A 23,661-nucleotide genomic window follows, 5' to 3' on the forward strand; every position below is an offset into this window, starting at 1 on the left:
CTAAGAATTTTATGGAAGTGTGTTACCGGCACCCCATTCGAAAATGACAAATTTTATCGTTATCGGAATTGCACCGAAATCGGAAACTTACAAGATATACATACATATCTTATTTCGAGTAGTTTAATAATAATACTCAGCTAAGCAAAGCTCATTGCGTACATTTTGTTTGGACCGCATAACGGGAGCTTGTAACGGCATGAATTATTCGATATAAAAATCGAAATAGATGATGAGTGAAAAAAGAATTGTTTTGATATATGCCCGTCCGTCATCTCCTATCGCCAGTTAAAATAGACGAAATCGGAAACTGACCACGCTCACTTCTTACATATGTATATAAAAACACAAAAAACGTGATTATTCAGTTATATCGGACATTCCAAGAAAAAACGAAATTTTTTGTTTGGAATCTCAGTTGTTGTTGGTTAACAGTGGGTTGGAATTGCTCTCATTATTAATTTTCAATGCCAATATATTATATATATATTACCCGCAACATACTAAGGAAAAAGAGTTTAAATCTACGGTTTTTCCATCTATTTTTTGTAAATGAATAAATGTATTTCAGAAAAATCAATTATATTTCAGAAAAGCTCAACTGAATATAAGAAAAGTGTAAATGTGTTTCAGAAATCCGCAAATTTATTTTAAGTAACTTATTTTGTTTAGTTGATTTTCCGACAGGGTGGATAAATGATGTACGAGTATATTGGAACGATTTTCATTGCCATATTCAGAACGAAAATCGGCACTGATGATGGCACAATGCCGTAACCAGTTTGTCACGAAACCAAATTCGACAAGGGATGACGGAAAATCGTTCCAATATACATCATTTATTTTAAATGCATCAATTGTATTTCAGAGAACCTCAACTTTATTTCAGAAAAGCTCAAGTGTATTTCGGAAAAAGTCAACCGTATTTCAGATTTTCCAAATATATTCTAGAAAACCCCAAATGTATTTCAGAAAATCCCAAATTTTTTTCAGTAGATGTAAAAAGTGTTTCAGAACTTGCCAACTACATTTGAGAAAGACTCAAATGTATTTTAGAAAGTCGCAGATATTTCATAAGAATATATCAAAAGAGGCACATATTTGGTTAGGTGCCGCATGCATTTTATTTTGATTGTATTTATAGTTAAGAAGAAAACGGCTGCTTTCCATTTTAACTATTTTTTGTAAAAACGAAATGTTTTTTTGGGGCTACTGACAGATATTCGCTTAATGTATAAAAAGGGAAACTTGATTATTTCATTAAATATAATTTTCGATTCGATTAAGTTTCTGTGTGAAAACGGTATAAGAATTTTTATTGATAGAAATAAAGAAGTAAAATATATTGAAATGGTATATTAAGTTTGTTACGAAATTCAAAATTGTAAGTCCTTAAAGAAGAAGAAATATACCCACCAATAAGTATGCCGCATTGATCAGGATGACGAACTGAGTTGTTTTAGCCATGTCCGTCTATCTGTCTGTCGGAATTCCATAAGATTTGGTCGATTTTTGTTCGGGTTATGACCTTAAAAGGGTAGGGATGAGATTAACCAAAAGGAAGCTGGGCAACGAACATTTTATAAATTTCTATTTTGGTTCATAAACTTCATTAATCCATCTTCACTTTATCATTATTGGTTTTTGCATTGTCAAATTTTCTATATTTTCGGAAATTTTCGATATCGAAAAAATGGGCGTGGTAGTAATTTGATGTCGGCTATTTTCAATACCAATATATTTTGTGCGGATAAAATTGGTTACGGAATTTGTTAAAGATATTTAAATTTTTGCACTATACGAGAAAAATTTCGAGACAGCCTAGAAATGCCGACATAGTTTGAGCATAGCCCCGAAAATAGCTTAGATTTGATGACAAAATAATTCCGAAGTGACAGCGAAACAGTAATAAACAGGGAGCGAACGTAGTAGAGCAAAATAAAATAGACCTTATACTACTTTGATCGATTTTAAAGCAGTCATGATATTGTTCCGAACAAACCTTGAAAACGATTTCGCAATAATCCAGATCTCGTCAGTGCAATGAAGCACAACCTTCACATACTGCGATTTTGCGTTTTGTTTATTTAAAGACCTACCTTCATAATTTTATGTCTCTTAGCAAAATGTATAGCCATATCAGGAATATGAGCAACATCTTATCCAAATAAAAAGGAGCGAATAATTAAAAAAATTGCAATATTTATTTTCCAAACCTTTTATTTGCATTTTCGTAATAAGTTTTACAAATACTTGGTTGGTTAGGCCCCTTACACCTTGGTATAGAGAGAGAGGGCCCAACAAGTCCTAATAGAAGAAGTGTAATTATAGATGCTAGAATAAACTTCATTTTTATAAATCTAAATTAGAACTGATAGTTTAAGCTACATTTCATTTATATTTATACCTTATATACCGATGTGTTTATTTGGTTTTGTATTAAATATTTTTTCATATCTGTATTCACTTGAATGTTTTGTTCTTTTAATTATGTTCATTTATTGTTTATTGTTGAAGGGAAATTCTTAAATATATGTGAGCCAATGTTTTTGTAATTTTCAGTATTTGAACTATAATACATAAAAAATTGTGAAGTGTGCCTTCTGGGCGGTTGAGAGTGATATCAATATCTTTAGAAAATTCTTCGCCCACAACTAACTTTGATATTGGAAATGCAGGCGTAGCTTTAAATAAGAAACTAAAGGCATGAAAAACAGAGAAGCTGGGCCTAAATCCCCCCGGACTGAAATTGAGCTAAGTATATATTTTTATTTTTATTTGAATCTCTTTTTGTTATGAACAACATTATCGGGACTAGAATCGAAGCACCGGTTTCGCAACATTTTCAAAAAGTTGAGTCAAGCCACAAACCAATTTTATAGATTTTATACCAATTTAGAAAAATATTGAATAAAATTTGAAATTGTTTCTTTTAGTTGCAATTGTTATTCTTTTCTCTTATGTGGAATCATACTTTTGCATTCATAGATTGAAAATTTAAACTTCTACTTGATTTATGGTTATAAATTTGTGCTTGTTCATACTCCGTAGCCATATCTTTATTATATTTTTGTTTATAAAGAACGAATCATTAACTTTTGTTTCAACAAAACTGGTACTGTTTAAGCTTCGATGGAAGTCTTACACAGTTCAGTATTGACACATTTCAAATAATAAATACTCAGCTGAAAGTTTATATTTAATATATAAGTACCTGGGCGACCAAGCTTTGCTCGGCAATGTTTAGTTGTGCTGGAAACGTTTCTTTTTTTTTGAATTTCAAATAGGTGGCAACCTTAAATGGCAACCCTACTGAAAAATGTCCCTATTGTAATGCGGAGTGAAATACTTTCCGTTTGATACCCATAACGGCATATCTCATGCAATTTTCTTTAATTTCGAATAGGTGCAACCCTAAATGGCAACCCTACTCAAAAATGTCCCTATTGTGATGCGGAGTGAAATACCTTTCGTTTGATATCCATATCGGCATATTTCATGCAATTTTTTTTTTATTTCGAATAGGTGGCAACCTTAAATGACAACCCTACTCAAAAATGTCTCTATTGTAATGCGGAGTGAAATACCTTCCGTTTGATACCCATATCGGCGTACCTTATGCAATTTTCCTTAATTTCGAATAGGTGGCAACTCCAAATGGCAACCCAACTAAAAATATCCCTATTGTAATGCGGAGTGAATGCCTTTCGTTTGATACCCATAACGGCATATACCATGCAATTTTTTTTAATTTAGAATAGGTGGCAACCCTAATTGGCAACCCTACTCGAAAATGTCCCTATTGTAATTCGGAGTAAAATACCTTTCGTTTGATACCCATATCGGCCTATCTCATGAAATTTTTTTTAATTTCGAATAGGTGGCAACCCTATTGGCAACCCTACTAGAAAAAGTCCCTATTGTAATTCGGAGTGAAATACCTTTCGTTTGATATCCATATCGGCATATCTCATGCAATTTTTTTAAATTTAGAATAGGTGGCAACGTTTTAAAACATTCTGAGTGGCAACACCTAGGTAGAAAGTCTTAGAAGGTGATACATTATCTCTGTGCCAAATTTCATTTAAATCGGTTGAGCCGTTCCCGAGATCGTGAGCCTATACAAACAAACAAGAATTGCTCGTTTAAAGTTATAAGATTTTCAGATACAATTAAACTTTTTTCATTTCAAATCAAACTTTTTTTCAAGTAAAATGAGACTTTCTTGGCAACAAAAATATACGTTTTGTAATTTCAAAATATTCTTTGACCTTTGAAGCTAAGAAATGTTGTGCTTTAAACGGCTGTTCGAGTCGTAAATGTAATATGACCCTATCTCGGGTGTCTATTCGAAAATGCCGTATATACGAAAACTGTTGGAAAACAACTTGATTTGGATTTTTTTTTGAAGAATGCCCTATGTCAGACTTTTATTTCAAAAGTTCTTAAAAAAAATCTAAGGGAGGTAAGGCATTCTGCAACCAAATTCTGATATAGGGAGTTTTTGGATCGAATCCTGAGATAGGGCGTTTTCTATGAAATATTCTGTTACTTACCGGTTTTTGTACCATATGCTGATATGGGGTGCTATTCTAATCAAAATTCGATATGTAAATTTATTAAGGTGGGTCGAATAAAAAAATGTTTCTTTATGTATGTATATGAAATACGAAGTGTGTTCAAAAATTATCACGGATTTTGAATTTTCACGGGTTACGTATATTCGAATTTCAATTTTTTTGTGGCGTTATGGTGGTACTCATGTCTTTCACTTATGTCGATAAGCTCGGCCATTTTGAGTGTTCACTTAATTGCTGACAGCTGCTTTGCTTGGACGTGTTTTGGCTCGAATTCGCCTTTTACCTATTCAAAAAATTTGGTCAAAGAACCTGTATAAAATTTTGTGCGAAAAACGAGATTAAGTGCGCGGATGCATTACGAATGTTGACTGTGGCATACGGAGAAGTTACCTTGGACCGAAGCAACGTTTATCGGTGGTACAAAATTTTCCCAGAAGGCCGAGAAAATGTGAACGACGAAGAGCGTGCCGGATGCCCGATCACTTCAACAACAGACGAAAAAATTGATGAAGTGGGGAAAATGGTATTGGCCAATCGTCAAATCACCGTTAGAGAAGTTGCTGAGGATCAATTTCGACGCGACTTTTTGTCCAAAAACAATACACTAATAATGCCACAGTCACCGCATTCCCCAGATATGGCCCTGGTGACTTTTTCTTGTTCCCTAAACTGAAGAGGCCCATGAAAAAATGACGCTACGCTACGATTGACGAGATAAAGACGGTATCGAAGGAGGAAATGAACAAGATAAAAGAATGATTTTTTGAAGTGCTTCCAATATTGGAAAAACCGTTGGCACAAGAGTATAATATCTCATGGGGATTACTTTGAAGGGGCAAATTCGATATTCATGAATAAATAAATAATAATATAAATAAATAAATTCTTGAATAAATAAATAATTTTTGAAAAAACACAAAATTTGCGATACTTTTTGAACACACCTCGTATATTGCTCAAGACATAAAGAAAGTTAGCCTGTAAATATTTTGGCTTTTAAATCTAACACTAGAAGTATCTCATCGCAAACTTCGTATTCCAATAAAGATCTATCTGTACCTTACAGAATACTACAAAAATGACGAGCAATTCAGATTCTTAAAGAAAATTGAGGGATCTCTACATAAAGAGGTTAAATTTCAACCGCACACTGTATGTGACGACAATGAATTGAGAAAATTAGAAAGACAAATTTCAAAGGAAGAGACTGAAAAAAGATAGAGTTAGAAGAAGATAGAGAGATAGAAGAAGGGACGGAAAATACTGAGAGATAGAAATAGACAAAAGGAGAGGAGAGAGTAAGAGGATAAAGAAAATGGGGAAAGAGAGCTAGGGTAAAAACTTACTAAAAGTTGTGCAGCTAAATAAAAACAGAAAAACGTCTGCCCGACCTTTTGATAAGTTGTTTGGCTGTGGCTACACCAATAACAGTATTAAACTCTAATTTATTCTGAAAATATGTTTCCTCATTTTCTTATATACATTTAACGCTCCTTCAAAATCAGAATTATGAAAATGAACATTGGACGCCCTCCGAAAATATTTTCTGGATCCGTCCCTGCGTAGGGCCTTTTTCTTGCTACAGCACATTTAAGTTTTGAATCCGATAGGGAACGGTTAAGGAGAGCAGTACAGTGATTAAGATTCTGGTTTTAGTATTGTGGATCTTCGTAGGGTAATTTCAGCATGGAGCCCTGTACAATACGCCCTAACCATTTCCAATCGCTTCTGAAATATATATGTGATATAGCCAACTATAATATTATCGATTCTGTGTATTGAAAATCAAAAACTTCAATTTTAATTTTTTTAAGCATCCTTAGAGCATCTAACCACTCTGCAACTGTATATATGATATTTTTTACCTAGATATAACCGCTTGAAGGGCTGAGGCTGGAAAAATGCTTTTTGATTTATATGAACTACCCTAATGAATATGCCTGTAGAGCCCGAAACCACTTAGCCCATTTTGTTCAGAAGAAGTTAGCTTCATAGGAAAATAAAGAGTTTTCTTCACATATGTGTACCATGTGTTGATGAGATTATTTAGAATATTTAAAAATAAAATATCAATTAATGTCTTATAAAATAAATGAAATATATTGTAACGATTTTACTGAAACTCCTCTTATTTGCAACCTTCTACTAACGTTCGAATCACTAAATTGTTGAATAAATAACTCCACTATTTTGTATTTTGTATTTGTATTTCTAGAATTAACTAGTTAGTTATCAGCTATAAATTTCTCAGCTATAACTACGGATGCACGATTGTATAGCTTCTCTTATAGCCCATGCGCGTGTATATGTGAGTGATACTTGCACAAATGATTGCATACTTTTGGGAGTATCTCAGATATATGCATGTGTTTGTGTGTTACTCTCCGCTGCTCGTACGTACATATGTGTAGACATAATGATTGATTCGTTTACGTAGATACAAGTGACTGTTGCTTTATTGTTGTTGTGGTTTTATTTGCTTAGCATCAAATTAGTGATGTGAGTATCACCTAGGGTCACTAATATTCGTCACAATATTTTTGCTTTTACTTACTAACAAAATTAATAAAAAGTTGCTCAATGTACTCATCTCAATGAGTTTCAATATTTTATAGATTTACCTAGTTTAATTTGTTCGGCTCCAAACTGTAGAAGAGTTATATTTTTGGAGGTGTATGAGAAATTTTTTGTGTATAAAAAACAAAAAATGTGTGGACGTTTTTTCGAACTTCCATTTTTTTCTAAGTTATAGTAACCTTGGTTTTCCTGAGCAAATGAAACTTTTTTTCATAGTTAGTGATGGCGTGGGCAAATTTTGAAAATTTTTCGCACGCTTCTTAGTGATCGCCTCATTTTTACATGTTCTAAAATAAATTACTTGTGAAACGTATAAGTAAATAAATATGTCCAATTTCTCATTGCTTTTATAAAATTTTGATAATATTGTGATTTTACTTCTTTGCACAGCAGTTTTCTATGTTTATATTCGACAACACTAAGAAGTTGCACATATTTTATTTACTCATAACCTTCACAATTAAAATACTATCGAAGATTTAAAAATGAGAGGAAAAGGAAAAGTGGATTACCAAAAAAAAAAACCGCCAAATGAGTAAATTCAGCTCACGTCATCAAGAGTGATTAAGAAAAGTTGAGCTTGTTTTCCAAAACCAAAAATGCTTTAACTTGAAAAAAAATCGAATTTTGAATTTGTCAACACAATTGCGTGTTATTAAGTTATGTGAACCAAATAAACGTATAACGAAAAAAAAAGTTTCACCATCGAAACATTCTGATAAACTTCAGACAATTTTACCCATAAATAATTTTCTATAAGCGGTAAATAATAATTCATTCCGCGCAGCAAATTAGCCGCGCATTTTAGCTTGAATAGCGTACACTTAGCAATTAAGAAGCATTTCTTAGATACATATGTGTATTATACAATTGGTGACAAATAAGCTCATTATAACAATAACGTAGCGAAAAAAAAAAAAAAACTGAAATTAATGATGAATATTTTTCACCTTAAAAAAAAGCTGTTACGCTTATAAAATGATTATCGAATTGAAAACGATCATTTAAGCCATCTAGAGCATTTTTTTCGTTTTGACCGAAAACATTTTAAAACATGTTTGTTGAATTTTATAATTGCATTCCAGTTTTTTAAATATTTATAATTTTTTCTAATGTTATATGTTTTACTTTATGTTTATTGATACGTATCACACTGAAAGAAAAAGACTGGTAAAATCAACCGAAATACCGGCCAATTCAACCGAAATTTCTGTCAATTTTTATCCATCGCAACAAGATGTTGAATCAAATCGTTGATTCGGAATTGACCGTTTTAGTAGTCAAATGAACAAAAAAAGTTGTTGCGACAGCTTTGTACGAAAGTACCTATGTTGCCATATACATACGTAAATATGTGAATACATAAATGCGCATGCTTGCTGCATATACCTACATACATTTGTACGCACTTACTAACCGAGTTTCAATTGTGCGTGCATCAATTATGCTGGCACACATTAAACATTATACACTTTATTATTTTGTTTTATTAAACGCACTTGCATAATTTATTTCATTTATAGGTTTGAACTTCGATTTTCAAATAGAAATGAAAATAGTAGTCACAAAACTGATTCTCAATTCTTTCAGTTGCAGGTCAGCTCATTCTCAATTTCTTCTCTCGCATGTAGTTGCCACACTTGATTGCTTCGAACAAAACTTGTAGTATAAATATTTGACATAACATAGCGGACACCGTGGTGTGATGGTAGCGTGCTCCGCCTACCACATCGTACTCCCTGGGTTCAAACCCCGGGCAAAGCAAGATCAAAATTTTAGAAATAAGATTTTTCAATTAGAAAAAAATTTTTCTAAGCGGGGTCGCCCCTCGGCAGTGTTAGGCAAGCGCTCCGGGTGTATTTGTGGCATGAAAAGCTCTCAGTGAAAACTCGTCTGCCTTGCAGATGCCGTTCGGAGTCGGCATAAAACATGTAGGTCCCGTCCGGCCAATTTGTAGGGAAAATCAAGAGGAGCACGACGCAAATTGGAAGAGAAGCTCGGCCTTAGATCTCTTCGGAGGTTATCGCGCCTTACATTTATTTTTTATTTATTTAACATTTTAAATAGAGAACTTGTAAGTTATACAAAAGTGAAGAATCAAATCGCAGGAAGGTAATTCACCACTGGAGTAACTTAACAAGTAACACTTTAAGTTGAAACGATTTCAAAACAACTCAAACTTTATATTGTCGGAAACATCAACATTAAAAATGATGTTTTTTAATATCTTATTAGATTCCAAAATTTTTATATGCAAAATTGTACCCGGTAAATAGGTGTCCCGGTATATCATAATTTTTTGCACAGTAAATTCAAAAACGGGTTTTTTCGTTTTGTATTGATAACTAAAAAACTAGTTTTTTGTTGTTTTCCCATTTTGTGTGTTTTTCGATTTGGTGGTTTTCTTATTTTTGTGTTTTTTTTTTAATCAAGTGGCACCATCATCATAAGTACAAAATAGAGAGCGCAGTGAGCGTTAAATTCTCTTTGAAATTTGCTTATGTATTGACTGTTTATCGCTGTTGAAATGACCATGAAGATCAGTTGTGTTAACAGAAAATCAGTTAAATTGATTAGGAAACTGTCAATTTTACAGAATTTTGTTAACTTAAGAGCGACAATTTCTCTTCTGTTGTGATGACTAAATTAATTTGTTCGCTTGACAAAGAACTCGGTCGATTTAACCATAATTCGATTAATTTCACCGAATCCCCGTTAAGTCAAGAACAACAGAACCGACTTGTTAATTTTACTAGCACCATTTCTTTCAGTGCACGTATATCGAGTTTATTTAGCATTTGTTTGGCAATGGACGACATTTGTATCTAATTAATGTTTCAAATTTTAAAATACGCAAACATTCAAAATAAGGTAGTTATAATTTAAATATAAACCGGCTTCGGAAACTTACCGAAAAGCAGCAACTTTCACATTAAAAATTCTAGTCCATGATCAATTCCCGTTAGCCAATATTTAATGACTGTGATAAAAAAAGTTTAATAGAGAATTAAAACAAGTCTAGCGGATATGTGCGTAATGTATTTATAATATCTCAAGCTACTGTTCTCCAAATAGTCAAACTTTATCCGAATAGTGGCTATTCTATCGATGTCTTGGGACATAGTCAAATACATATTAACTCCTAACACTGGTTAGAGCTTTTAGACCAATGATTATTTCAAATTTCTCCCAAGCCTGCAAATCCCCTGATTGACAATTTTATTTGAGACAGAGTTTCTCTTGGGGTTACGGTCAGTGTCGCATTGAGCCTACTGAAAGGAAAGATTAATGGAAACGATTCACTTTTCGAGTGTAAATGAGATAAGTATATACGTATACAAATAGTTTGCTCTAGATGACAAAAGGGGATTGTTTATCATAGTCTTTTCTGGACTATCGAAATTGCTTGATTTTGAAGCTAAATCCATTCTAAAAGTTTTTGCAGCAGTATTTTGGCAGGAGAATGAGTTGGTGGGACCTCAAGCGAGTGAATAATGTGCAGGCACGCGCCACAAGAGGGTTTTGAGAACATCTCCCACCTTGGCCTGCAAGATCATGATGACAATGAATTCGGCGAACAGTGCTTGCAAGGCAGCAGCGACAAGACGGTTGTTTGATCAGACTTCGTAATATTAAGAAAATCCTCTCTCACTTCGTCCATTCCAGCATTTTAAGCAGCTTCCACCTAATCCCAAGCAAATACATTTCACGTGGTTGTAAATCAGTTAACCGCTGCATGGATAGATAGGCTGAAATTGAAAGAGTAAGTATACAAAGGAATTTTCTATAAGAAGCTACAGGAAAGCCGCAATTTTAAAGTTCCTTATCGCTGCAGTTAAGGCGTTCAGGTCGACTGCGGTGCGAACGAGGGTGACCTAGGAGTGCTTGACCTCACTTGCGAATGCCTCTTAATAGTTTCAAGCTAGAGTCGTTGGGGTTCAGAGATATATGTATCATACAAGTGACTGTCACATTCATCTCTTTATAGAAGTCGGAGATCTGCTGGCAAAAAGTATAAATAACAAGAAAGGAAGGCTAAGTTCGGGTGTAACCGAACATAACATACTCAGTTGAGAGCTATGGAGACAAAATAAGGAAAATCAATCTGGGGTAACCCTGGAATGTGGTTGTATAACATGTGTATCAAATGAAAGGTATTAAAGAGTATTTTAAGAGAGAGTAGGCCATAGTTCTATGGATGAACGCCATTTAGGGATATCGCCATAAAGGTAGACCAGGGCTGACTCTAGAATTTGTTTGTACGATATGGGTATCAAATGAAAGGTGTTACTGAGCATTTTAAGAGGGAGTGGGCCTTAGGTCTATCGGTGGACGCCTTTTCGAGATGTCCCCATTAAGGTGGACCAGGGGTGATTCTATAATGTGTTTGTACGATATGGGTATCAAATGAAAGCTGTTAATGAGTATTTTGAAAAGGAGTGATCCTTAGTTCCATAGGTGGACGCCGTTGCGAGATATCGCCATAAAGGTGGACCAGGGGTGTCTCTAGAATGTGTTTGTACGATATGGGAATCAAATGAAAGGTGTTACTGAACATTTTAAGAGGGAGTGGGCATTAGGTCTATAGGTGGACGCCTTTTCGAGATATCGCCATTAGGGTGGGCCAGGGGTGACTCTAGAATGTTTGTACGGTATGGGTATCAAACGAAAGGTGTTACTGAGCATTTTAAGAGGGAGTGGGCATGAGGTCTATAGGTGGACGCCTTTTCGAGATATCGTCATTAGGGTGGGCCAGGGGTGACTCTAGAATGTGTTTGTACGATATGGGTATCAAACGAAAGGTGTTACTGAGCATTTTAAGAGGGAGTGGGCATTAGGTCTATAGGTGGACGCCTTTTCGAGATATCGCCATTAGGGTGGGCCAGGGGTGACTCTAGAATGTGTTTGTACGATATGGGTATCAAATGAAAGGTGGTAAGGAGTACTTTAAAAGGGAGTAATCCTTAGTTCTATAGGTGGACGCCTTTTCGAGATATCGCCATAAAGGTGGACCAAGGGTGACTCTAGAATGTTTGTACGATATGGGTATCAAACGAAAAGTGTTACTGAGCATTTTAAGAGGGAGTGGGCATTAGGTCTATAGGTGGACGCCTTTTCGAGATATCGCCATTAGGGTGGGCCAGGGTGACTCTAGAATGTGTTTGTACGATATGGGTATCAAATGAAAGGTGGTAATGAGTATTTTAAAAGGGAGTAATCCTTAGTTCTATAGGTGGACGCCTTTTCGAGATATCGCCATTAGGGTGGGCCAGGGTGACTCTAGAATGTGTTTGTACGATATGGGTATCAAATGAAAGGTGGTAATGAGTATTTTAAAAGGGAGTAATCCTTAGTTCTATAGGTGGACGCCTTTTCGAGATATCGCCATTAGGGTGGGCCAGGTGTGACTCTAGAATGTTTGTACGATATGGGTATCAAACGAAAGGTGTTACTGAGCATTTTAAGAGGGAGTGGGCATTAAGTCTATAGGTGGACGCCTTTTCGAGATATCGCCATTAGGGTGGGACAGGGGTGACTCTAGAATGTTTGTACGATATGGGTATCAAACGAAAGGTGTTACTGAGCATTTTAAGAGGGAGTGGACATTAGGTCTATAGGTGGACGCCTTTTCGAGATTTCGCCATTAGGGTGGGCCAGGGGTGACTCTAGAATGTTTGTACGATATGGGTATCAAACGAAAGGTGTTACTGAGCATTTTAAGAGGGAGTGGACATTAGGTCTATAGGTGGACGCCTTTTCGAGATATCGCCATTAGGGTGGACCAGGGTGACTCTAGAATGTGTTCGTACGATATGGGTATCAAATGAAAGGTGGTAATGAGTATTTTAAAAGGGAGTAATCCTTAGTTCTATAGGTGGACGCCTTTTCGAAATATCGCCATTAGGGTGGGCCAGGTGTGACTCTAGAATGTTTGTACGATATGGGTATCAAACGAAAGGTGTTACTGAGCATTTTAAGAGGGAGTGGACACTAGGTCTATAGGTGGACGCCTTTTCGAGATATCGCCATTAGGGTGGGCCAGGGGTGACTCTAGAATGTTTGTACGATATGGGTATCAAACGAAAGGTGTTACTGAGCATTTTAAGAGGGAGTGGACATTAGGTCTATAGGTGGACGCCTTTTCGAGATATCGCCATTAGGGTGGGACAGGGGTAACTCTGGTATGTTTTTGTACGATATGGATATCAAATTAAAGGTATTAATGAGGGTTTTAAAAGCGAGTGGCCCTTAGATGTATATGTGAAGGCGTTCTCGCGATATCGACCAAAATGTGGACCAGGTGATCCAGAAAATCATCTGTCGGGTACTGCTAATTTATTTATATATGCAATACCACTAACAGTATTCCTGCCAAGATTCCAAGGGCTTTTGATTTCGCCTTGTAGAACTTTTTCATTTTCTTCTACTTAATATGGTAGGTGTCACACCCATTTTACAAAGTTTTTTCCAAAGTTATATTTTGCGTCAATAAACCAATCCAGTTACCATGTTTCATCACTTTTTTCGTATTTGGTATAGAATTATGGCATTTTTTTCATTTTTCGTAATTTTCGATATCGATAAAGTGGGCGTGGTTATGGTCAGATTTCGCCCATTTTTTATACCAAGAAAAAGTGAGCTCAGGTAAGTACGTGGGCTAAGTTTAGTAAAGATATATCGGATTTTGCTCAAGTTATTGTGTTAATGGCCGAGCGGAAGGACAGACGGTGGACTGTGTATAAAAACTGGGCGTGGCTTCCACCGATTTCGCCCATTTTCACAGAGAACAGTTACCGTCATAGAATCTATGCTCCTACCAAATTTGAGAAGGATTGGTAAATTTTTGTTCGACTTATGGCAATAAAAGTATTCTAGACAAACTAAATGAAAATGGGCGGAGCCACGCCGATTTTGAAATTTTCTTTTATTTTTGTATTTTGTTGCATCATATCATTACTGGAGTTGAATTTTGACTTAATTTACTTATATACAGTAAAGATATTAAATTTTATGTTAAAATTTGAATTTTAAAACTTTTTTTTTTAAAAAGTGGGCGTGTTCTTCATCCAATTTTGCTAATTTTTATTTAGCGCATATAGAGTAATAGTAGTAACGTTCCTGCCAAATTTCATCATGATATCTTCAACGACTGCCAAATTACAGCTTGCAAAACTTTTAAATTACCTTCTTGTAAAAGTGGGCGGTGCCACGCCCATTGTCCAAAATCTTACTAATTTTCTATTTTGCGTCATAACGTCAACCCATCTACCAAGTTTCGTCGCTTTATCTGTCTTTTGTAATGAGTTATCGCACTTTTTCGGTTTTTCGAAATTTTCGATATCGAAAAAGTGGGCGTGGTTATAGTCCGATATCGTTCATTTTAAATAGCGATCTGAGATGAGTGCTCAGGAACCTACATACCAAATTTCATCAAGATACCTCAAAATTTACTCAAGTTATCGTGTTAACGGACGGACGGACGGACGGACGGACGGACGGACGGACGGACGGACGGACGGACGGACGGACATGGCTCAATCAAATTTTTTTTCGATCCTGATTATTTTGATATATGGAAGTCTATATCTATCTCGATTCCTTTATATATGTACAACCAACCGTTATCCAATCAAACTTAATATACTCTGTGAGCTCTGCTCAACTGAGTATAAAAAAGTCATGTCGAATGTTTGATATACCAATTGATTTAATTGCAGGGTTAAAAAAGATGTTGGCAGACACTATGCTAGACTGTATATAACAGGTGTCAAAAAATTTGCAAAATTCATGTTATGGTCTCATATCTCTCATTGTCATTTGAAAATAACACAACTCAAAAAAGCAGAGCAACAAAGCAATTACGAGCGAAACAGTCAGAGTGTATCTTAAGAGTAATATGACCATGGCATAAGCCATTAATTTCGCACAAAATATAAAAAAACAGTAATAATTAAACATACATACATATATACATGTATGCATCATTATAACTCAGAGGGTTTCGTCAACGATGAGTTTTAAAGTATGTTTCGCAGTATTTTGTTGCAATTATTCAATGTCTCTTGTGTGACTTGTATTTGGTCTAAAACAGATTTTTTTTCCCAAAATTGCGATTATAAGATAAATAAGTAAGTATATCTCATTAGCTAAATCTCGCAGTTGTAGAGTATTGAAGTAAATACTGGTACCTTTTTGGAACTTTTCGAATTACCACTTTTTAGAGCGGGGTACTTTTTTAGTCCGGAATTTTTTTTAGAGCCGTGTACTCCTTATAACTAGGTACTTTTTTGGAAACGGGTACTTTTTTTGATAGGCGTATTTTTTTCGAATTTTTAGACCGGGCTATTTTTTTAAAGGCGTGTACTTTTCCGAACTGGGCAATTTTTCTGAATCGGGAAATTTTTGAAACGGTCAATTTCTAAGGACTGGTTTTTTTTTAGAAACGGGTTCTTTGTAAAACCGGGTACAGTTTTGCTGAATCGGGTATTTTTTCGGACCGGTTACTTTTTAGGAACCGGATACCAGGTGCTTTTTAATTACCGGGTGCTATTTAAGAACCGGGTACTTTTTTAATAGATTCTTTTTTATAAGCAGTCATTATTTAGAACCGTGTAATTCTTACAACTATGTATTTTTTTAGAACCGGGTACTTTTCTAAAGGCTGCTACTTTTTTGAACAGGGTAGTTTTTTCTGATCTGTGTACTTTTGGAACCTGTACAATTTTTTAGAACCAGGCTGTTTAGGCCACCAGCCTAAATATTGACGACCCCCCTAATGCAGATTTTTAAGAATATTATTATTTACCGCTAACCGCCCACCCCTGCCGAGTGCTATCTTCACAGGGGAAAAACTCAACGGAAGTTAGCTATCGGCAGGTGGTGCGAACCTTTTTCGTTTTAAACTCTTTCACTTCTTTTACGAACGTTGAAGAGCCGGCAACTATCCCACAGGTGAGTAAGCTAAATCCAAACCTTTTTTTTATAATTAATGTTAAAAATTTTGATACGTGTAATCAATAATTTTGCATTGTATATAAACGTGAATCCGCGTTTTGGTAATTGAAATAATTTATCCCGTTTTTATATACACAACAATTAGTTGTACTGCATCTATACAGTGAATAAATATTGTTACCTACTAGTTCCTAATTCTCTTTATTTTTTCCTTTATTTGCGTGCGATCGCGCCCCACGACCCGCGTGCCACATTCTCCCCGCAAACACAGGCCTTTAATTGAGTCTGGTATTTTTTAAGCCCGGCAACTTTTTTAGAATCAGGTACGTTTTAGAACCGTATACTCATAGAGAATCGGGTACTTTTGATTTTTGTTATTAGTAATTCAGTCGGCCAACAGTACATACTCCCAATTACCTGTTGCAAAAAGCTTGAAAAACTGATTGATTTTCCCATATGTTTTAAAGGTTTTGACAGCGTTTATCAAGGTTTTGTTGGTGTATATTCAGTAATTTAATCGATTACACATATCGGTTTTTTTAAGTTAACTCCCTTTCGAACTAAAACAAGTAAGGAAGGTGTGCTATCTTCAAAGGGGAAAAACTCGACGGAAGTTAGCTATCGGCAGGTGGTGCGAACCTTTTTCGTTTTAAACTCTTTCACTTCTTTTACGAACGTTGAAGAGCCGGGAACTATCCCACAGGTGAGTAAGCTAAATCCAAACATTTTTTTTATAATTAATGTTATAAATTTTGATACGTGTAATCAATAATTTTGCATTGTATATAAACGTGAATCCGCGATTTGGTAATTGAAATAATTTATCCCCTTTTTATATACACAACAATTAGTTGTACTGCATCTATACAGTGAATAAATATTGTTACCTACTAGTTCCTAATTCTCTTTATTTTTTCCTTTATTTGCGTGCGATCGCGCCCCACGACCCGCGTGCCACATTCTCCCCGCAAACACAGGCCTTAAGTTGAGTCTGGTATTTTTTAAGCCCGGAAACTTTTTTAGAATCAGGTACGTTTTAGAACCGTATACTCATAGAGAATCGGGTACTTTTGATTTTTGTTACTAGTAATTCAGTCGGCCAACGGTACATACTCCCAATCAGCTGTTGCAAAAAGCTTGAAAAACTGATTGATTTTCCCATATATGTTAAAGGTTTTGATAGTGTTTATCAAGGTTTTGTTGGTGTATATTCAGTAATTTAATCGATTACACATATCGGTTTTTTTAAGTTAGCTCCCTTTCGAACTAAAACAAGTAAGGAAGGTTAAGTTCGGGTGTAACCGAATATTACATACTCGGTTGAGAGCTATGGTGACAACATAAGGGAAAATAACCATGCAGGAAAATGAACCGAGGGAAACCCTGGAATGTGTTTGTATGACATGTGTATCAAATGAAAGGCATTAAAGAGTATTTTAAAAGGGAGTGGTCCTTAGTTCTACAGGTGGACGCCGTTTCGAAATATCGCCATAAAGGTGGACCAGGGGTGACTCTAGAATGTGTTTGTACGATATGGGTATCAAATTAAAGGTATTAATGAGGGTTTTAAAAGGGAGTGGTGGTAGTTGTATAGGTGATCGCCTTTTCGAGATATAGCCATAAAGGTGGACCAGGGGTGACTCTAGAATGCGTTTGTACAATATGGGTATGAAAAGAAAGGTGTCAATGAGTATTTTAAAAGGGAGGGGCCTTAGTTCTATAGGTGGACGCCGTTTCGAAATATCGCCATAAAGGTGGACCAGGCGTGACTCTAGAATGTGTTTGTAAGATATGGGTATCAAATTAAAGGTACTAATGAGGGTTTTAAAAGGGAGTGGTGGTAGTTGTATAGGTGGTCGCCTTTTCGAGATATCGGCATAAAGGTGGACGAGGGGTGACTCTAGAATGCGTTTGTACAATATGGATATCAAACGAAAGGTGTTAATGAGTATTTTAAAAGGGAGTGGGCCTTAGTTCTATAGGTGGACGCCTTTTCGAGGTATCGCAATAAATGTGGACCAGGGGTGACTCTAGACTTTGTTTGTACGATATGGGTATCAAATGAAAGGTGTTAATGAGTATTTTTAAAAGAGAGTGGGCCTTCGTTCGAGATATTGCCATAAAGGTGGACCAGGGGTGATTCTAGAATATGTTTGTGCGATATTGGTATCAAATTAAAGGTATTAATGAGAGTCATTTTTCGTAATTTTCGATATCGAAAAAGTGGGCGTGGTCATAGTCGGATTTCGTTCATTTTTTATACCAAGATAAAGTGCGTCCAGATAAGTACGTTAACTAAGTTCAGTAAAGATATGTCGATTTTTGCTGTAGTTACCGTTTTAACGGCCATGCGGAAGGACAGACGGACGGCTGTGTATAAAAACTTGGCGTGGCTTCAACCGATTTCGCCCATTTTCACAGAAAACAGCTAACTTCATAAAATCTATGCCCCTACCAAATTTCAAAAGGATTGGTAAATTTTTGTTCCACTTATGGCATTAAAAGTATCCTAGACAAATTAAATGAAAAAGGGCGGAGCCACGCCCATTTTGAAATTTTCTTTTATTTTTGTATTTTGTTGCACCATATCATTACTGGAGTTGAATGCTGACATAATTTACTTATATACTGTAAAGATATTAAATTTTTTGTTAAAATTTTACTTAAAAAAAAATTTTTTTTTAAAAGTGGGCGTGGTCCTTCTCCGATTTTGATAATTTTTATTAAGCGTACATATAGTAATAGGAGTAACGTTCCTGCCAAAATTCATCATGATATCTTCAACGACTGCCAAATTACAGCTTGCAAATTTTTAAATTACCTTCTTTTAAAAGTGGGCGGTGCCACGCCCATTGTCCAAAATTTTACTAATTTTCCATTCTGTGTCATAAGTTCAACTCACCTACCAAAGTTCATCGCTTTATCTGTCTTTGGTAATGAATTATTGCACTTTTTCGGTTTTTCGAAATTTTCGATATCGAAAAAGTGGGCGTGGTTATAGTCCGATATCGTTCATTTTAAATAGCGATCTGAGATGAGTGCTCAGGAACCTACTTACCAAATTTCATCAAGATACCTCAAAATTTACTCAAGTTATCGTGTTAACAGACGGACCGACGGACGGACATGGCTCAATCAAATTTTTTTTCGATCCTGATTATTTTGATATATGGAAGTCTATATCTATCTCGATTCCTTTATACCTGTACAACCAACCGTTATGCAATCAAACTTAATATACTCTGTGAGCTCTGCTCAACTGAGTATAAAACAAAAAGCTTGCCTAACGCGCAACACTATGGACACATTCAGACTTTTATCCCTGCAAAAATCGCGAGTACTCCATGCATGCATGTATGGAGTACTCGCTATGGACCAACCGAGTGCTTCAAAATTAGCCACAATTCATACAAAACATATGGTCCAATTTACAATGCGATGTCCTAGGACTGGACCATAAACTCCCGCTCCGCATTACATCAGAGTAATCCATGGAGTACCTACAGTCTAATAAACATCGTGTAGTGATTACTATCGTTAAAAACGAGCAATGATCGGCTTACAATATGTTCGTGTAGAAATATGAATTGGTCCATTGCTGCATTACAATGGAGTACAATGGTAAGTACTCCAGTGGACCACATGATCAAACGATTTTTGCAGGGTATTGACTGGCCAGTTCCACTCACGTGAATAACATAAAAGCATTTATGCTACCTGCAACAACCTTTCTAAAAATCACTTAATAAGGTAATTTAAGGTAGTACTTAATTACTAGCTAAATTTATTTTATTTTAATGTGCGGTTTTCAAGAGCAATATACGCATTATATGTACTAAAATTAATCGATTTTTAAATTTTGTGTGCCTATTAAAATAAATATTAACTTCTAACAATAACAGAAATTAATTTCCAGTAATATATCAAACACGTGGTGATTATTTCCTTAATCAGTTATATGTATGTTTGTTTGCAAAAAGTTTAAACAGATACTTTAATTACTTAAATATTGTTCAAATCAATGACACATCTGTAACCCGTTGATGTCAAGCCGATAAGAACCAATGACTCGGCGAGATCAAGCCGTTAACAAACCGATAGTTCGATGATAATAAATAGCTATCGATAATAAGCCGATAATAAACCAATTGTCAGTATTGATAGAAGGAGACAGTAAAGCTCCTCTCAAAACCCCAAAATTCCGTCTGGTGTAGTTGCCTCTGTTGTAACTTAGATATGACGGGATCAGTTACTATTAAGAAAACAATTCCAATTATGCATGTCATTCCTATTACGAAACTGGTTAATATTACAATACCGGTTACTATGAGGGGATCAGTTAAGTTAGTTACACTGAAAAGACAGTCCTTGGTCGGGAAAAATCCCGAGTCGCTCCGGTACATAGAACCGACTGCCTTGGAAAGCGAAACATCAAATTTAGAAACGAAGCATCAAAACCAAGAATAACTGAACAAGGGATGCCACAGGGTGGTGTCCTATCCCCACTTTTGTTTAGTTTCTACATATCTAAGCTACCTTCGCCACTAGAAGGAGTTACTATCGTTTACTTCGCCAATGACTGCATAATAATGGCCACAGGCCCAGGCCCACAGATCGATGAACTTTGCAACAGAATAAACGGCTACCTCTCTAATCTCTACAGTTTTTTCGCCTCGCGAAACCCGGCATTATCACCGACTAAATCCACCGCCACCTTATTCACAACATGAACGTCCCAAATGTCGACCATTTTGAACATCCACTTCGATGGCACTACGCTACCGACTGTCCTACACCCCAAAATCTTGGGTGTGACGTTTGATCAGGACCTACATTTTGGTGAGCCGCAATTGTACCGAAAATACAGATCCGTAAAAAAACCCCAAATCCCTTGCTGGCAGTACTTGGGGAAAAGACAAAGAAACGCTCATTACCACATACAAAGCAATTGGCAAGCCGATTGCATGCTACGCGTACCCTATATGGCCCCAAGCCTAAAAACTACTCACTGGAAGAAACTGCAGGCCTGCCAAAATACTGCTCTCAGAACCGCCACGGGCTGTCTTCTTATGTCCCCGGAACACCATCTATATAATGAGGCAAGAATACTCACCATCAGGGAGAGAAATGTGATGCTAACGAAACAGTTCCTGTTGAATACCCAGAAACCTGGGCATCCTAACAGACATCTGATTGATGAGCCAACACCGCCTAGGGGCTTAAGGAGTCATCTCCGTAAGCATTAAAACACAAGCAGGTCCTCAGTGAACTCCACAAACAGGTGTCGGACCTTTATGCCAAGAATTACCTGGTGAATCCACTACTCAAAGACAAAACTTGCGGAAGAGGAACGCACACTCCCCAGGGAAACGAGAGTTACTCTAGCTCAACTTCGTTCTGGATACTTTAGGAGGCTAAACTCTTACCTATCCAGAATCAACCCCGAAATACGAAATGTATGCCCCGCTTGCAATGTGTCCCCACATGACACCAACCATCTCTTCAGTTGTAATGTGGAACCAACGCCCCTAACACCCCTCTCATTATGGTCCACCCCTGTTGAAACTGCAAGTTTCCTTGGACTCCCGTTAGAGGATATTGATGATAATTTGTGATCGGTCGCAGCTATTAGGTGGGGCGAAGCACTGCTACAACAACAACAACAACAACAATAGGGGATCAGTGACTATTCAGAAACCAGTTACAATTACCCAAGCCATTATTATTACGAAAATGGTTAATATTACGATACCGGCTACTATGAGGGGATCGCTTACTATCATGGAACCGGTTACAATTACAGAAGCCGTTACTATTACGAAATTGGTTAATATAACGAAACCGGTTGTACTTTTTGGAACCGGGATCAGTTTCTATGAAGCAACAGTTTACAATTACGCAAAAATTTACTAAAACGAACCCGGTTATTATGAGGGAATCAGTTACTACTTAGAAACCGTTTATATTACGAAACCGGTTGTAACCTTTTAAAACCGGTTGCTATGAGGGGATCGGTTACTATTAAGAAACCGATACAATTACCCAAGCCCAATATTATTGCGAAACTGGTTGATATTACGAAAACGGCTACTATGAGGGGATCACTTACTATCATGGAACCGGTTACAATTATGGAAACCGTTACTATTACGAAATTGGTTAATATAACGAAACCGGTTGTACTTTTTGGAACCGGGATCAGTTTCTATGAAGCAACAGTTTACAATTACGCAAAAATTTACTAAAACGAACCCGGTTATTATGAGGGAATCAGTTACTACTTAGAAACCGATCGGTTACTATTAAGGAACCGATTGCAATTACAAAACAGGTTATTGACATTTTGGAACCGGTTGATAACACGGGTGGTCATTTGGAACCATGAATTTGTGAAAACGGTTACTATTAAGAAACTGGATGCTCTTTTAAAAGCGTATATTTTTTATCCAACCATTTTTGGGGAACATCTACTTTTCGGATCCAGCTACTTTTCCAGAGTGGCCCATTTTTTGGAAGTATCTACTTTTCAGATAATTTTTTTTGGAACCGGCCCATTTTTCGAAATTTTAACTTTTGAAAACCGCAACCTTTGTTCGAACCGAGATTTTTATGAAAGCAGCTAACTTTTTGGATCCAATTCCATTTTGAATGCGGTTTTTTATCGATGTGGATGTTATTTTGGAACTGGCAATTTTCACGAAATACCAATATTTTTGGATACAAATACCCTAAATATGTTAGTTTTTAGAATCCCAACCATTATTGGAACCAGGAATTCTTTACTATCAGCTAATTAGAACCGCAACCATTATTGGAACCAGGAAGTTTTTACTATCAGCTAAACTCTGGTATCCGATTCTTTTTGCGATCGAAATCTGTTTTGAGATCGGTTATCAATTTTTAATGATCACGAAGTAGATCTCAAGTTATTCTAAAAAAAATCCCAAAATAGACCTGAAGTAATGCCGACATTCACCCGAAACTTTTTCGTATTGATCCTTCGATTTAGTAAGATATTAATAAATGATCTTCAAGTGATCCTGGCATAGACTGGGAAGCTATTGAATAGTCCCGAAAAAATATATTGTAGAAAATATTAGGAGTTTCGATACGTTACTATGCCGCTAGTAATAAGTGCACATATTAACAGCAAGACATATATATACACCTGCATACAGAGAAAGAAACAGAGAATATTTCACACACATGTAAACAGCAGCTCAGAGTGAAGAGAATATTTCACACATTGCAAAAAAGGGCACATATGGATTTAAATTAGTGATGCTCAAACTCGTACAATAGCATTTCCCGCTGGTCTTAAAAAATAAGGGTCTTCAGCGCTGCACCGAAAAAACTCTAATTTGTCTATTTGCCTTTATAAATTACAAAGGAGAGAAACATACCCCCTTGAATCACTGAAGCAACTACATACAAACAACCTGCTTCAAGGTCATAAGTCGTTATTCAACTGATTGGCAAGTACACTTTCGTACCTCACAGGGCAGATAGTACTTTTGCCTTATATGTGTGCGCTAATCTATGTGAGAGC

Source organism: Eurosta solidaginis, chromosome 2 (assembly GCF_040869045.1).
Source record: "Eurosta solidaginis isolate ZX-2024a chromosome 2, ASM4086904v1, whole genome shotgun sequence".
Classification (NCBI taxonomy): Eukaryota; Metazoa; Arthropoda; class Insecta; order Diptera; family Tephritidae; genus Eurosta; species Eurosta solidaginis.